Source organism: Sorghum bicolor, chromosome 10 (assembly GCF_000003195.3).
Source record: "Sorghum bicolor cultivar BTx623 chromosome 10, Sorghum_bicolor_NCBIv3, whole genome shotgun sequence".
NCBI classification, from domain to species: Eukaryota; Viridiplantae; Streptophyta; class Magnoliopsida; order Poales; family Poaceae; genus Sorghum; species Sorghum bicolor.
Window position 1 is genome coordinate 28,909,363 of NC_012879.2, and position 19,654 is coordinate 28,929,016.

Sequence of the window (19,654 nt, forward strand, 5' to 3'; positions counted from 1 at the left end):
GAGCCTATGGTGCACTGGGCACAAACCATGCACCTATCTTGCACCGAAACTAATACTATCTCCAACTGGACTGAAGCGAGATTCCATATGATACACTTCATCTAGTAGTTCCATCGGGTGTGTCCAAATTGATTTCTGAACATATGGTATGTTCCATGCAAACCGTGCACCTATCTTGCATCAAGATTAGAACTATCTCCAAACAGACGGAACCAAGATTCCACATGAGCCTCTTCACCAAGGAGTACCATCGCGTGCGTCCAAAATAGTTCCTTCGCCTATGGTGCATTAGGCACAAACCGTGTACCTATCTTGCACCGAAACTAACACTATCTCCAAAGAGATCGAAGTGAGATTCTATATGACACACGTCATATAGGAGTTATATTGGGTGCTTCCAAAAATATTTCGAAGCATATGGTACGTTCGATGCAATTCGTGCACCTATCTTACATCAAGATTAGCACTATCTCCAAACAAAGCAAATTGAGCTCCACTTGAGCCCCTTTACCTAGGAGTATAATCGGGTGCATCCAAAATGGTTTCTTAGCCTATGATGCATTAGGCGTAAACTATGTACCTATCTTGCACCAAAACTAACTCTGTCTCCGAACAGACCAAAGCGAGATTCCATATGACACTTGTCATCTAAGAGTTCTATTGGGATGAGTCCAAATGGATTTCTTAGCATATGGTATGTTCCATGCAAACCGTGCACCTATCTTGCATCAAGATTAGCACTATCTCCAAACAGATCGAACCGACCTTCCACTTGAGCCTCTTCACCTAGGATTATCATCGGGTGCTTCCATAATGGTTTCCGAGCCTATGGTGCATTATGCGCAAACCATGCACCAATCTTGCACCTAAACTAACACTGTCTCCAAACAGATTGAAGCAAGATTCCATATGACACACATGATCTAGGAGTTCTATCGGGTGCATCCAAATTGATTTCCAAGAATATGGTACATTCCATGCAAACCGTACACTTATCTTGCATCAAGATTAGCACTATCTCCAAATAGACCGAACCAAGCTTTCACTTGAGCCTCTTCACCTAGGAGTACCATCGGGAACTTCCACAACGGTTTCTGAGCCTATGGTGCACTGGGCACAAACCATGCACCTATCTTGCACCGAAACTAATACTATCTCCAACTAGAATGAACTGAGATTCCATATGATTCACTTCATCTAGTAGTTCCATCGGGTGCATCTACAGTTCCATCGGGTGTGTCCAAATTGAGATTCCATATGACACATGTCATCTAGGAGTTCTATTGGGATGAGTCCAAATGGATTTCTGAGCATATGGTATGTTCCATGCAAACCGTGCACCTATCTTGCATCAAGATTAGCACTATCTCCAAACAGATCGAACCGACATTCCACTTGAGCCTCTTCACCTAGGATTATCATAGGGTGCTTCCATAATGGTTTCCGAGCCTATTGTGCATTATGCGCAAACCATGCAGCAATCTTGCACCTAAACTAACACTGCTCCAAACAGATTCAACCAAGATTCCATATGACACACATGATCTAGGAGTTCTATCAGGTGCGTCCAAATTGATTTCCGAGAATATGGTACGTTCCATGCAAACCATACACCTATCTTGCATCAAGATTAGCACTATCTCCAAATAGACCAAACCAAGCTTTCACTTGAGCCTCTTCACCTAGGAGTACCATCGGGAACTTCCACAGCGGTTTCTGAGCCTATGGTGCACTGGGCACAAACCATGCACCTATCTTGCACCGAAACTAATACTATCTCCAACTAGACTGAACCGAGATTCCATATGATACACTTCATCTAGTAGTTCCATCGGGTGCATCTACAGTTCCATCGGGTGTGTCCAAATTGATTTCTCAACATATGGTATGTTCCATGCAAACCGTGCACCTATCTTGCATCAAGATTAGAACTATCTCCAAATAGACAGAACCAAGATTCCACATGAGCCTCTTCACCAAGGAGTACCATCGCGTGCGTCCAAAATAGTTTCTTAGCCTATGGTGCATTAGGCACAAACTGTGTACCTATCTTGTACCGAAACTAACACTATCTCCAAAGAGACCGAAGTGAGATTCTATATGACACACGTCATATAGGAGTTCTATTGGGTGTTTCCAAATATATTTTGAAGCATATGGTACGTTCGATGCAATTCATGCACCTATCTTACATCAAGATTAGCACTATCTGCAAACAAAGCAAACTGAGCTTCCACTTGAGCTCCTTTACTTAGGAGTATAATCAGGTGCATCCAAAATGGTTTCTTAGCCTATGATGCATTACGTGCAAACTGTGTACCTATCTTGCACCAAAACTAACTCTGTCTCCAAACATACCAAAGCGAGATTCCATATGACACATGTCATCTAGGAGTTCTATTGGGATGAGTCCAAATGGATTTCTTAGCATATGGTATGTTCCATGCAAACCGTGCACCAATCTTGCATCAAGATTAGCACTATCTCCAAACAGATCGAACCGACCTTCCACTTGAGCCTCTTCACCTAGGATTATCATCGGGTGCTTCCATAATGGTTTCCGAGCCTATGGTGCATTATGCGCAAACCATGCACCAATCTTGCACCTAAACTAACACTGTCTCCAAACAGATTGAAGCAAGATTCCATATGACACACATGATCTAGGAGTTCTATCAGGTGCGTCCAAATTGATTTCCGAGAATATGGTATGTTCCATGCAAACCATACACCTATCTTTGCATCAAGATTAGCACTATCGCCAAATAGACAGAACCAAGCTTTCACTTGAGCCTCTTCACTTAGGAGTACCATCGGGAACTTCCACAACGGTTTCTGAGCCTATGGTGCACTGGGCACAAACCATGCACCTATCTTGCACCGAAATTAATACTATCTCCAACTGGACTGAAGCAAGATTCCATATGATACACTTCATCTAGTAGTTCCATCGGGTGTGTCCAAATTGATTTCTGAACATATGGTATGTTCCATGCAATCCGTGCACCTATCTTGCATCAAGATTAGAACTATCTCCAAACAGACAGAGCCAAGATTTCACATGAGCCTCTTCACCAAGGACTACCATCGCGTGCGTCAAAAATAGTTTCTTAGCCTATGGTGCATTAGGCACAAACCGTGTACCTATCTTGCACCGAAACTAACACTATCTCCAAAAAGACCGAAGTGAGATTCTATATGACACACGTCATATAGGAATTATATTGGGTGCTTCCAAAAATATTTCGAAGCATATGGTACGTTCGATGCAATTCGTGCACCTATCTTACATCAAGATTAGCAATATCTCCAAACAAAGCAAACTGAGCTTCCACTTGAGCCCCTTTACCTAGGAGTATAATCGGGTGCATCCAAAATGGTTTCTTCGCCTATGATGCATTAGGCGTAAACTATGTACCTATCTTGCACCAAAACTAACTCTGTCTCCGAACAGACCAAAGCGAGATTCCATATGACACATGTCATCTAAGAGTTCTATTGGGATGAGTCCAAATGGATTTCTTAGCATATGGTATGTTCCATGCAAACCGTGCACCTATCTTGCATCAAGATTAGCACTATCTCCAAACAGATCGAACCGACCTTCCACTTGAGCCTCTTCACCTAGGATTATCATCGGGTGCTTCCATAATGGTTTCCGAGCCTATGGTGCATTATGCACAAACCATGCACCAATCTTGCACCTAAACTAACATTGTCTCCAAACAGATTGAAGCAAGATTCCATATGACACACATGATCTAGGAGTTCTATCGGGTGCATCCAAATTGATTTCCGAGAATATGGTACATTCCATGCAAACCGTACACTTATCTTGCATCAAGATTAGCACTATCTCCAAATAGACCGAACCAAGCTTTCACTTGAGCCTCTTCACCTAGGAGTACCATCGGGAACTTCCACAACGGTTTCTGAGCCTATGGTGCACTGGGCACAAACCATGCACCTATCTTGCACCGAAACTAATACTATCTCCAACTGGAATGAACTGAGATTCCATATGATACACTTCATCTAGTAGTTCCATCGGGTGCATCTACAGTTCCATCGGGTGTGTCCAAATTGAGATTCCATATGACACATGTCATCTAGGAGTTCTATTGGGATGAGTCCAAATGGATTTCTTAGCATATGGTATGTTCCATGCAAACCGTGCACCTATCTTGCATCAAGATTAGCACTATCTCCAAACAGATCGAACCGACCTTCCACTTGAGCCTCTTCACCTAGGATTATCATAGGGTGCTTCCATGATGGTTTCCGAGCCTATTGTGCATTATGCGCAAACCATGCAGCAATCTTGCACCTAAACTAACACTGCTCCAAACAGATTGAACCAAGATTCCATATGACACATATGATCTAGGAGTTCTATCAGGTGCGTCCAAATTGATTTCCGAGAATATGGTACGTTCCATGCAAACCATACACCTATCTTGCATCAAGATTAGCACTATCTCCAAATAGACCGAACCAAGCTTTCACTTGAGCCTCTTCACATAGGAGTACCATCGGGAACTTCCACAACGGTTTCTGAGCCTATAGTGCACTGGGCACAAACCATGCACCTATCTTGCACCAAAACTAATACTATCTCCAACTGTACTGAAGCGAGATTCCATATGATACACTTCATCTAGTAGTTCCATCGGGTGTGTCCAAATTGATTTCTGAACATATGGTATGTTCCATGCAAACCGTGCACCTATCTTGCATCAAGATTAGAACTATCTCCAAACAAACAGAACCAAGATTTCACATGAGCCTCTTCACCAAGGAGTACCATCGCGTGTGTCCAAAATAGTTTCTTAGCCTATGGTGCATTAGGCACAAACCGTGTACCTATCTTGCACCGAAACTAACACTATCTCCAAAGAGACCGAAGTGAGATTCTATATGACACACGTCATATAGGAGTTATATTGGGTGCTTCCAAAAATATTTCGAAGCATATGGTACGTTCGATGCAATTCGTGCACCTATCTTCCATCAAGATTAGCAATATCTCCAAACAAAGCAAACTGAGCTTCCACTTGAGCCCCTTTACCTAGGAGTATAATCGGGTGCATCCAAAATGGTTTCTTAGCCTATGATGCATTAGGCGTAAACTATGTACCTATCTTGCACCAAAACTAACTCTGTCTCCGAACAGACCAAAGCGAGATTCCATATGACACATGTCATCTAAGAGTTCTATTGGGATGAGTCCAAATGGATTTCTTAGCATATGGTATGTTCCATGCAAACCGTGCACCTATCTTGCATCAAGATTAGCACTATCTCCAAACAGATCGAACCGACCTTCCAGTTGAGCCTCTTCACCTAGGATTATCATCGGGTGCTTCCATAATGGTTTCCGAGCCTATGGTGCATTATGCGCAAACCATGCACCAATCTTGCACCTAAACTAACACTGTCTCCAAACAGATTGAAGCAAGATTCCATATGACACACACGATCTAGGAGTTCTATCGGGTGCGTCCAAATTGATTTCCGAGAATATGGTACATTCCATGCAAACCGTACACTTATCTTGCATCAAGATTAGCACTATCTCCAAATAGACCGAACCAAACTTTCACTTGAGCCTCTTCACCTAGGAGTACCATCGGGAACTTCCACAACGGTTTCTGAGCCTATGGTGCACTGGGCACAAACCATGCACCTATCTTGCACCGAAACTAATACTATCTCCAACTGGTCTGAACCGAGATTCCAAATGATACACTTCATCTAGTAGTTCCATCGGGTGCATCTACAGTTCCATCGGGTGTGTCCAAATTGATTACTCAACATATGGTATGTTCCATGCAAACCGTGCACCTATCTTGCATCAAGATTAGAACTATCTCCAAACAGACAGAACCAAGATTCCACATGAGCCTCTTCACCAAGGAGTACCATCGCGTGCGTCCAAAATAGTTTCTTAGCCTATGGTGCATTAGGCACAAACCGTGTACCTATCTTGCACCGAAACTAACACTATCTCCAAAGAGACCGAAGTGAGATTCTATATGACACACGTCATATAGGAGTTCTATTGGGTGCTTCCAAATATATTTTGAAGCATATGGTACGTTTGATGCAATTCGTGCACCTATCTTGCATCAAGATTAGCACTATCTCCAAACAAAGCAAACTGAGCTTCCACTTGAGCCCCTTTACCCAGGAGTATCATCGGGTGCATCCAAAATGGTTTCTTAGCCTATGATGCATTAGGCGCAAACTGTGTACCTATCTTGCACCAAAACTAACTCTATCTCCAAACAGACCAAAGCGAGATTCTATATGACACATGTCATCTAGGAGTTCTATTGGGGTGCGTCCAAATGGATTTCTTAGCATATGGTATGTTCCATGCAAACCGTGCACCTATCTTGCATCAAGATTAGCAATATCTCCAAACAGATCGAACCGACCTTCCACTTGAGCCTCTTCACCTAGGATTATCATCAGGTGCTTCCATAATGGTTTTCGAGCCTATGGTGCATTATGCGCAAACCATGCACCAATCTTGGACCTAAACTGTCTCCAAACAGATTGAAGCGAGATTCCATATGACACACATGATCTAGGAGTTCTATCGGGTGCGTCCATATTGATTTTTGAGAATACGGTACGTTCCATGCAAACCGTACACCTATCATTCATCAAGATTAGCATTATCTCCAAACAGACCGAACCGAGCTTTCACTTGAGCCTCTTCACCTAGGAGTACCATCGGGAACTTCCACAACGATTTCTGAGCCTATGGTGCACTGGGCACAAACCATGCAACTATCTTGCACCAAAACTAATACTATCTCCAACTGGACTGAAGCGAGATTCCATATGATAAACTTCATCTAGTACTTACATCGGGTGCATCTACAGTTCCATCGGGTGTGTCCCAATTGATTTCTGAGCATATGGTATGTTCCATGCAAACCGTGCACCTATCTTGCATCAAGATTAGAACTATCTCCAAACAGACAAAACCAAGGTTCCACATGAGCCTCTTCACCAAGGAGTACCAACGCGTGCATCCAAAATAGTTTCTTAGCCTATGGTGCATTTGGCACAAACCGTGTACCTATCTTGCACCAAAACTAACACTATCTCCAAAGAGACCGAAGTGAAATTCTATATGACACACATCATCTATTAGTTCTATTGGGTGCTTCCAAATATATTTCTAAGCATATGGTACGTTCAATGCAATTCGTGCACCTATCTTGTATCAAGATTAGCACTATCTCCAAACAAAGCAAACTGAGCTTCCACTTGAGCCCCTTTACCCAGGAGTATCATCGGGTGCATCCAAAATGGTTTCTTAGACTATGATGCATTAGGCGCAAACTATGTACCTATCTTACACCAAAACTAACTCTGTCTCCGAACAGACCAAAGCGAGATTCCATATGACACATGTCATCCAAGAGTTCTATTGGGATGAGTCCAAATGGATTTCTTAGCATATGGTATGTTCCATGCAAACCGTGCACCTATCTTGCACCAAGATTAGCACTATCTCCAAACAGATCGAACCGACCTTCCACTTGAGCCTCTTCACCTAGGAGTATTATCGGGTGCTTCCATAATGGTTTCTGAGCCTATGGTGCATTATGCGCAAACCATGCACCAATCTTGCACCTAAACTGTCTCCAAACAGATTGAAGCAAGATTCCATATGACACACATGATCTAAGAGTTCTATCGGGTGCGTCAAAATTGATTTCCGAGAATATGATATGTTCCATGCAAACGATGCACCTATCTTGCATCAAGATTAGCACTATCTCCAAACAGACCGAACCGAGCTTTCACTTGAGCCTCTTCACCTAGGAGTACCATCGGGAACTTCCACAACAGTTTCTAAGCCTATGGTGCACTGGGCACAAACCATGCACCTATCTTGCACTGAAACTAATACTATCTCCTACTAGACTGAAGCGAGATTCCATATGATACACTTCATCTAGTAGTTCTATCGGGTGCATCTACAGTTCCATCAGGTGTGTCCAAATTGATTTCTGAACATATGGTATGTTCCATGCAATCCGTGCACCTATCTTGCATGAAAATTAGAACTATCTCCAAACAAACAGAACCAAGATTCCACATGAGCCTCTTCACCAAGGAGTACAATCGCGTGCGTCCAAAATAGTTTCTTAGCCTATGGTGCATTAGGCACAAACCGTGTACCTATCTTGCACCAAAACTAACACTATCTCCAAAGAGACCGAAGTGAGATTCTATATGACACACGTCATCTAGGAGTTCTATTGGGTGCTTCCATATATATTTCGAAGCATATGGTACGTTCGATGCAATTCATGCACCTATCTAGCATCAAGATTAGCACTATCTCCAAACAGATCGAACCGACCTTCCACTTGAGCCTCTTCACCAAGGAGTATTATCGGGTGCTTCCATAATGGTTTCCAAACCTATGGTGCATTAGGCACAAACCGTGTACCTATCTTGCACCAAAACTAACACTATCTCCAAAGAGACCGAAGTGAGATTCTATATGACACACGTCATCTAGGAGTTCTATTGGGTGCTTCCATATATATTTCGAAGCATATGGTACGTTCGATGCAATTCATGCACCTATCTAGCATCAAGATTAGCACTATCTCCAAACAGATCGAACCGACCTTCCACTTGAGCCTCTTCACCAAGGAGTATTATCGGGTGCTTCCATAATGGTTTCCAAACCTATGGTGCATTATGCGCAAACCATGCACCAATCTTGCACCTAAACTATCTCCAAACAGATTGAAGCGAGATTCCATATGACACACATGATCTAGGAGTTCTATCGGGTGCGTCCATATTGATTTCTGAGAATACGGTACGTTCCATGCAAACCGTACACCTATCTTTCATCAAGATTAGCACTATCTCCAAACAGACCGAACCGAGCTTTCACTTGAGCCTCTTCACCTAGGAGTACCATCGGGAACCACCACAACGATTTCTGAGCCTATGGTGCACTGGGCACAAACCATGCAACTATCTTGCACAGAAACTAATACTATCTCCAACTGGACTGAAGCGAGATTCCATATGATACACTTCATCTAGTAGTTCCATCGGGTGCATCTACAGTTCCATTGGGTGTGTCCAAATTGATTTCTGAGCATATGGTATGTTCCATGCAAACCGTGCACCTATCTTGCATCGAGATTAGAACTATCTCCAAACAGACAGAACCAAGATTCCACATGAGCCTCTTCACCAAGGAGTACCATCGCGTGCGTCCAAAATAGTTTCTTAGCCTATGGTGCATTAGGCACAAACCGTGTAGCTATCTTGCACCAAAACTAACTCTATCTCCAAAGAGACCGAAGTGAGATTCCATATGACACACGTCATCTAGGAGTTCTATTGGGTGCTTCCAAATATATTTCTAAGCATATGGTACGTTCGATGCAATTCGTGCACCTATCTTGTATCAAGATTAGCACTATCTCCAAACAAAGCAAACTGAGCTTCCACTTGAGCCCCTTTACCCAGGAGTATCATCGGGTGCATCCAAAATGGTTTCTTAGCCTATGATGCATTAGGCGCAAACTATGTACCTATGTTGCACCAAAACTAACTCTATCTCCAAATAGACCAAAGTGAGATTCCATATGACACATGTCATCTAGGAATTCTATTGCGATGCATCAAAATAGATTTCTTAGCATATGTATGTTCCATGAAAACCGTGCACCTTTCGTCAAGATTAGCACTATCTCCAAACAGATCGAACCGACCTTCCACTTGAGCCTCTTCACCTCGGAGTATTATCGGGTGCTTCCATAATGGTTTCCGAGCCTATGGTGCATTATGCGCAAACCATGCACCAATCTTGCACCTATACTGTCTCTAAACAGATTGAAGCGAGATTCCATATCACAGACATGATCTAGGAGTTCTATCGGGTGCGTCCAAATTGATTTCTGAGAATATGGTACGTTCCATGCAAAACGTACACCTATCTTTCATCAAGATTAGCACTATCTCCATACATACCAAACCAAGCTTTCACTTGAGCCTCTTCACCTAGGACTATTATCGGGTGCTTCCACAACGATTTCTAAGCCTATGGTGCATTATGCACAAACCATGCAACTATCTTGCACCTAAACTGTCTCCAAACAGATTGAAGCGAGATTCCATATGACACACATGATCTAGGAGTTCTATCGGGTGCGTCCAAATTGATTTCTGAGAATACGGTACGTTCCATGCAAACCGTACACCTATCTTTCATCAAGATTAGCACTATCTCCAAATAGACGAACCGGGCTTTCATTTGAGCCTCTTCACCTAGGAGTACCATCGGGAACATCCACAACGATTTCTGAGCCTATGGTGCACTGGGCACAAACCATGCAACTATCTTGCACCGAAACTAATACTATCTCCAACTGGACCGAAGCAAGATTCCATTTGATACACTTCATCTAGTAGTTCCATCAGGTGCATCTACAGCTCCATCGGGTGTGGCCAAATTGATTTCTGAGCATATGGTACGTTCGAAGCAATTCGTGCACAAATCTTGTATCAAGATTAGCACTATCTCCAAACAAAGCAAACTGAGATTCCACTTGAGCCCCTTTACCCAGGAGTATTATCGGGTGCATCAAAAATGGTTTCTTAGCCTATGATGCATTAGGCACAAACTGTGTACCTATCTTGCACCAAAACTAACTCTTTCTCCAAATAGACCAAAGTGAGATTCCATATGACACATGTCATCTAGGAGTTCTATTGCGATGCATCCAAATAGATTTCTTAGCATATGGTATGTTCCATGCAAACCGTGCACCTATCTTGCATCAAGATTAGAACTATCTCCAAACAGACAGAACTAAGATTCCACATGAGCCTCTTCACCAAGGAGTACCCTCGCGTGCGTAAAAAATAGTTTCTTAGCCTACGGTGCATTAGGCACAAACCGTGTACCTATCTTGCAGCGAAACTAACACTATCTCCAAAGAGACCGAAGTGAGATTATATATGACACACGTCATCTAGGAGTTCTATTGGGTGCTTCCATATATATTTCGAAGCATATGGTATGTTCGATGCAATATGTGCACCTATCTTGCATCAAGATTAGCACTATCTCCAAACAAAGCAACTGAGCTTCCACTTCAGCCTCTTTACCTAGGAGTATCATCGGGTGCATCCAAAATGGTTTCTTAGCCTATGATGCATTAGGCGCAAACTGTGTACCTATCTTGCACCAAAACTGACTCTTTCTCCAAATAGACCAAAGCGAGATTCCATATGACACATGTCATCTAGGAGTTCTATTGCGATGCATCCAAATAGATTTCTTAGCATATGGTATGTTCCATGAAAACCGTGCACCAATCTTGCATCAAGAATAGCAATATCTCCAAACAGATCGAACCGACCTTCCACTTGAGCCTCTTAACCTAGGAGTATTATCGGGTGCTTCCATAATGGTTTCCGAGCCTATGGTGCATTATGCGCAAACCATGCACCAATCTTGCACCTAAACTGTCTCCAAAGAGATTGAAGCAAGATTCCATATGACACACATGATCTAGGAGTTCTATCAGGTGCGTCCAAATTGATTTATGAGAACATGGTACGTTCCATGCAAACCGTAAACCTATCTTTCATCAAGATTAGCACTTTCTCCAAACAGACCGGACCGGGCTTTCACTTGAGCCTCTTCACCTAGGAGTACCATCGGGAACTTCCGCAACGATTTCTGAGCCTATGGTGCACTGGGCACAAACCATGCAACTATCTTGCACCGAAAGTAATACTATCTCCAACTGGACCGAAGTGAGATTCCATACGATACACTTCATCTAGTAGTTCCATCGGGTGCATCTACAGTTCCATCGGGTGTGTCCAAATTGATTTATGAGCATATGGTATGTTCCATGCAAACCGTGCACCTATCTTGCATCAAGATTAGAACTATCTCCAAACCGACAGAACCAAGGTTCCACATGAGCCTCTTCACCAAGGAGTACCAACGCGTGCATCCAAAATAGTTTCTTAGCCTATGGTGCATTTGGCACAAACCGTGTACCTACTTGCACCAAAACTAACACTATCTCCAAAGAGACCGAAGTGAGATTCTATATGACACACATCATCTAGGAGTTCTATTGGGTGCTTCCAAATATATTTCTAAGCATATGGTAGTTCGATGCAATTCGTGCACCTATCTTGTATCAAGATTAGCACTACCTCCAAACAAAGCAAACTGAGCTTCCACTTGAGCCCCTTTACCTAGGAGTATCATCGGGTGCATCCAAAATGGTTTCTTAGCCTATGATGCATTAGGTGCAAACTGTGTACCTATCTTGCACCAAAACTAACTCGGTCTCCAAATAGACCAAAGTAAGATTCCATATGACACATGTCATCTAGGAGTTCTATTGCGATGCATCCAAATAGATTTCTTAGCATATGGTATGTTCCATGAAAACTGTGCACCTATCTTCCATCAAGATTAGCATTATCTCCAAACAGATCAAACCGAACTTCCAATTGAGCCTCTTCACCTAGGAGTGTTATCGGGTGCTTCCATAATGGTTTCCGAGCCTATGGTGCATTATGCGCAAACCATGCACCAATCTTGCACCTAAACTGTCTCCAAACATATTGAACTAAGATTCCGTATGACACACATGATCTAGGAGTTCTATCGGGTGCATCAAAATTGATTTTCGAGAATATGATATGTTCCATGCAAACCATACACCTATATTGCATCAAGATTAGCACTATCTCCAAACAGACCGAACCAAGCTTTCACTTGAGCCTCTTCACCAAGCAGTACCATCGGGAACTTCCACAACGGTTTCTGAGCCTATGGTGCACTAGGCACAAACCATGCACCTATCTTGCACCGAAACTAATACTATCTCCAACTAGACTGAAGCGAGATTCCATATGATACACTTCATCCAGTAGTTCTATCGGGTGCATCTACAGTTCCATCGGGTGTGTCGAAATTGATTTCTGAACATATGGTATGTTACATGCAAACCGTGCACCTATCTTGCATGGAGATTAGAACTATCTCCAAACAAACAGAACCAAGATTCCACAAGAGCCTCTTCACCAAGGAGTACCATCGCGTGCGTCCAAAATACTTTCTTATGCTATGGTGCATTAGGCACAAACCGTGTACCTATCTTGCACCGAAACTAACACTATCTCCAAAGAGACCGAAGTGAGATTCTATATGACACATGTCATCTAGGAGTTCTATTGGGTGCTTCCATATATATTTTGAAGCATATGGTACGTTCGATTCAATTCGTGCACCTATCTTGTATCAAGATTAGCACTATCTCCAAACAAAGCAAACTGAGCTTCCACTTGAGCCCCTTTACCCAGGAGTATCATCGGGTGCATCCAAAATGGTTTCTTAGCCTATGATGCATTAGGCGCAAACTGTGTACCTATCTTGCATAACTTTGCCTCCAAATAGACCAAAGCGAGATTCCATATGACACATGTCATCTAGAAGTTCTATTGCGATGCATCCAAATAGATTTCTTAGCATATGGTATGTTCTATGAAAACCGTGCACCTATCTTTCATCAAGACTAGCATTATCTCCAAACAGATCAAACCGACCTTCCAATTGAGCCTCTTCACCTAGGAGTATTATCGGGTGCTTCCATAATGGTTTCCGAGCCTATGGTGCATTATGCGCAAACCATGTACCAATCTTGCACCTAAACTGTCTCCAAACAGATTGAAGCAAGATTCCATATGACACACATGATCTAGGAGTTCTATCGGGTGCGTCAAAATTGATTTCCGAGAATATGACATGTTCCATGCAAATCATACACCTATCTTGCATCAAGATTAGCACTATCTCCAAACAGACCGAACCGAGCTTTCACTTAAGCCTCTTCACCTAGGAGTACCAACGGGAACTTCCACAACGGTTTCTAAGCCTATGGTGCACTGGGCACAAACCATGCACCTATCTTGCACCGAAACTAATACTATCTCCAACTGGACTGAAGCGAGATTCTATATGATACACTTCATCTAGTAGTTCTATCGGGTGCATCTACAGTTCCATCGGGTGTGTCCAAATTGATTTCTGAACATCTGGTATGTTCCATGCAAACCGTGCACCTATCTTGCATCAAGATTAGAACTATCTCCAAACAAACAGAACCAAGATTCCACATGAGCCTCTTCACCAAGGAGTACCATCACGTGCGTCCAAAATAGTTTCTTAGCCTATGGTGCATTAGGCACAAACCGTGTACCTATCTTGCACCGAAACTAACACTATGTCCAAAGAGACCGAAGTGAGATTCTATATGACACACGTCATCTAGGAGTTCTATTGGGTGCTTGCATATATATTTCAAAGCATATGGTATGTTCGATGCAATTCGTGCACCTATCTTGCATCAAGATTAGCACTATCTCCAAACAAAGCAAACTGAGCTTCCACTTGAGCCCCTTTACCTAGGAGTATCATCGGGTGCATCCAAAATAGTTTCTTAGCCTATGGAGCATTAGGCACAAACCGTGTACCTATCTTGCAACGAAACTAACACTATCTCCAAAGAGACCGAAGTGAGATTCTATATGACACACGTCATCTAGGAGTTCTATTGGGTGCTTCCATATATATTTCGAAGCATATGGTACGTTTGATGCAATTCGTGCACCTATCTTGCATCAAGATTAGCACTATCTCCAAACAAAGCAAACTGAGCTTCCACTTGAGCCCCTTTACCTAGGAGTATCATCGGGTGCATCCAAAATGGTTTCTTAGCCGATGGATTAGGCGCAAACTGTGTACCTATCTTGCACTAAAACTAACTCTGTCTGTAAATAGACCAAAGCGAGATTCCATATGACACATGTCATCAAGGATTTCTTTTGCGATGCATCCAAATAGATTTGTTAGCATATGGTATGTTCCATGAAAATCGTGCACCTATCTTGCCTCAAGATTAGCACTATCTCCAAACAGATCGAACCGACCATCCACTTGAGCCTCTTCACCTAGGAGTATTATCGGGTGCTTCCATAATGGTTTCCGAACCTATGGTGCATTATGCGCAAACCATGCACCAATCTTGCACCTAAACTGTCTCCAAACAGATTGAAGCGAGATTCCATATGACACACATGATCTAGGAGTTCTATCGCGTGCGTCCAAAATGTTTTCTGAGAATACAGTACGTTCCATGGAAACCGTACACCTATCTTTCATCAAGATTAGCACTATCTCCAAACAGACCGAACCGAGCTTTCACTTGAGCCTCTTCACCTAGGAGTACCATCGGGAACCACCACAACGATTTCTGAGCCTATGGTGCACTGGGCACAAACCATGCAACTATCTTGCACAGAAACTAATACTATCTCCAACTGGACTGAAGCGAGATTCCATATGATACACTTCATCTAGTAGTTCCATCGGGTGCATCTACAGTTCCATCGGGTGTGTCCAAATTGATTTCTGAGCATATGGTATGTTCCATGCAAACCGTGCACCTATCTTGCATCGAGATTAGAACTATCTCCAAACAGACAGAACCAAGATTCCACATGAGCCTCTTCACCAAGGAGTACCATCACGTGCGTCCAAAATAGTTTCTTAGCCTATGGAGCATTAGGCACAAACCGTGTACCTATCTTGCAACGAAACTAACACTATCTCCAAAGAGACCGAAGTGAGATTCTATATGACACACGTCATCTAGGAGTTCTATTGGGTGCTTCCATATATATTTCGAAGCATATGGTACGTTTGATGCAATTCGTGCACCTATCTTGCATCAAGATTAGCACTATCTCCAAACAAAGCAAACTGAGCTTCCACTTGAGCCCCTTTACCTAGGAGTATCATCGGGTGCATCCAAAATGGTTTCTTAGCCGATGGATTAGGCGCAAACTGTGTACCTATCTTGCACCAAAACTAACTCTGTCTGTAAATAGACCAAAGTGAGATTCCATATGACACATGTCATCTAGGAGTTCTATTGCGATGCATCGAAATAGATTTCTTAGCATATGGTATGTTCCATGAAAATCGTGCACCTATCTTGCATCAAGATTAGCACTATCTCCAAACAGATCGAACCGACCTTCCACTTGAGCCTCTTCACCAAGGAGTATTATCGGGTGCTTCCATAATGGTTTGCGAACCTATGGTGCATTATGCGCAAACCATGCACCAATCTTGCACCTAAACTGTCTCCAAACAGATTGAAGCGAGATTCCATATGACACACATGATCTAGGAGTTCTATCGCGTGCGTCCAAATTGATTTCTGAGAATACGGTACGTTCCATGGAAACCGTACACCTATCTTTCATCAAGATTAGCACTATCTCCAAACAGACCGAAGCTAGCTTTCACTTGAGCCTCTTCACCTAGGAGTACCATCGGGAACCACCACAACGATTTCTGAGCCTATGGTGCACTGGGCACAAACCATGCAACTATCTTGCACAGAAACTAATACTATCTCCAACTGGACTGAAGCGAGATTCCATATGATACACATCATCTAGTAGTTCCATCGGGTGCATCTACAGTTCCATCGGGTGTGTCCAAATTGATTTCTGAGCATATGGTATGTTCCATGCAAACCGTGCACCTATCTTGCATCGAGATTAGAACTATCTCCAAACAGACAGAACCAAGATTCCACATGAGCCTCTTCACCAAGGAGTACCATCGCGTGCGTCCAAAATAGTTTCTTAGCCTATGGTGCATTAGGCACAAACCGTGTAGCTATCTTGCACCAAAACTAACTCTATCTCCAAAGAGACCGAAGTGAGATTCCATATGAGACACGTCATCTAGGAGTTCTATTGGGTGCTTCCAGATATATTTCTAAGCATATGGTACGTTCGATGCAATTTGTGCACCTATCTTGCAACTAGATTAGCACTATCTCCAAACAAAGCAAACTGAGCTTCCACTTGAGCCCCTTTACCTAGGAGTATCATCGGGTGCATCCAAAATGGTTTCTTAGCCTATGATGCATTAGGCGCAAACTGTGTACCTATCTTGCACCAAAACTAACTCTATCTCCAAACAGACCAAAGCGAGATTCTATATGACACATGTCATCTAGGAGTTCAATTGGGGTGCGTCCAAATGGATTTCTTAGCATATGGTATGTTCCATGCAAACCGTGCACCTATCTTGCATCAAGATTAGCAATATCTCCAAACAGATCGAACCGACCTTCCACTTGAGCCTCTTCACCTAGGAGTATTATCGGGTGCTTCCATAACGGTTTCTGAGCCTATGGTGCATTATGCGCAAACCATGCACCAATCTTGCACCTAAACTGTCTCCAAACAGATTGAAGCAAGATTCCATATGACACACATAATCTAAGAGTTCTATCGGGTGCGTCAAAATTGATTTCCGAGAATATGATATGTTCCATGCAAACGATACACCTATCTTGCATCAAGATTAGCACTATCTCCAAACAGACCGAACCGAGCTTTCACTTGAGCCTCTTCACCTAGGAGTATCATCGGGAACTTCCACAACAGTTTCTAAGCCTATGGTGCACTGGGCACAAACCATGCACCTATCTTGCACTGAAACTAATACTATCTCCTACTAGACTGAAGCGAGATTCCATATGATACACTTCATCTAGTAGTTCTATCGGGTGCATCTACAGTTCCATCAGGTGTGTCCAAATTGATTTCTGAACATATGGTATGTTCCATGCAATCCGTGCACCTATCTTGCATGAAGATTAGAACTATCTCCAAACAAACAGAACCAAGATTCCTCATGAGCCTCTTCACCAAGGAGTACAATCGCGTGCGTCCAAAATAGTTTCTTAGCCTATGGTGCATTAGGCACAAACCGTGTACCTATCTTGCACCAAAACTAACACTATCTCCAAAGAGACCGAAGTGAGATTCTATATGACACACGTCATCTAGGAGTTCTATTGGGTGCTTCCATATATATTTCGAAGCATATGGTACGTTCGATGCAATTCATGCACCTATCTAGCATCAAGATTAGCACTATCTCCAAACAGATCGAACCGACCTTCCACTTGAGCCTCTTCACCAAGGAGTATTATCGGGTGCTTCCATAATGGTTTCCGAACCTATGGTGCATTATGCGCAAACCATGCACCAATCTTGCACCTAAACTGTCTCCAAACAGATTGAAGCGAGATTCCATATGACACACATGATCTAGGAGTTCTATCGGGTGCGTCCAAATTGATTTCTGAGCATATGGTATGTTCCATGCAAACCGTGCACCTATCTTGCATCAAGATTAGAACAATCTCCAAACAGACAGAACTAAGATTCCACATGAGCCTCTTCACCAAGGAGTACCATCGCGTGCGTCCAAAATAGTTTCTTAGCCTATGGTGCATTAGGCACAAACCGTGTAGCTATCTTGCACCAAAACTAACTCTATCTCCAAAGAGACCGAAGTGAGATTCCATATGACACACGTCATCTAGGAGTTCTATTGGGTGCTTCCAGATATATTTCTAAGCATATGGTACGTTCGATGCAATTTGTGCACCTATCTTGCATCTAGATTAGCAATATCTCCAAACAAAGCAAACTGAGCTTCCACTTGAGCCCCTTTACCTAGGAGTATCATCGGGTGCATCCAAAATGGTTTCTTAGCCTATGATGCATTAGGCGCAAACTGTGTACCTATCTTGCACCAAAACTAACTCTATCTCCAAACAGACCAAAGCGAGATTCTATATGACACATGTCATCTAGGAGTTCTATTGGGGTGCGTCCAAATGGATTTCTTAGCATATGGTATGTTCCATGCAAACCGTGCACCTATCTTGCATCAAGATTAGCAATATCTCCAAACAGATCGAACCGACCTTCCACTTGAGCCTCTTCACCTAGGATTATCATCAGGTGCTTCCATAATGGTTTCCGAGCCTATGGTGCATTATGCGCAAACCATGCACCAATCTTGCACCTAAACTGTCTCCAAACAGATTGAAGCGAGATTCCATATGACACACATGATCTAGGAGTTCTATCGGGTGCGTCCATATTGATTTCTGAGAATACGGTACGTTCCATGCAAACCGTACACCTATCTTTCATCAAGATTAGCACTATCTCCAAACAGACCGAACCGAGCTTTCACTTGAGCCTCTTCACCTAGGAGTACCATCGGGAACCACCACAACGATTTCTGAGCCTATGGTGCACTGGGCACAAACCATGCAACTATCTTGCACAGAAACTAATACTATCTCCGACTGGACTGAAGCGAGATTCCATATGATACACATCATCTAGTAGTTCCATCGGGTGCATCTACAGTTCCATCGGGTGTGTCCAAATTGATTTCTGAGCATATGGTATGTTCCATGCAAACCGTGCACCTATCTTGCATCAAGATTAGAACTATCTCCAAACAGACAGAACCAAGGTTCCACATGAGCCTCTTCACCAAGGAGTACCAACGCGTGCATCCAAAATAGTTTCTTAGCCTATGGTGCATTTGGCACAAACCGTGTACCTATCTTGCACCAAAACTAACACTATCTCCAAAGAGACCGAAGTGAAATTCTATATGACACACATCATCTATTAGTTCTATTGGGTGCTTCCAGATATATTTCTA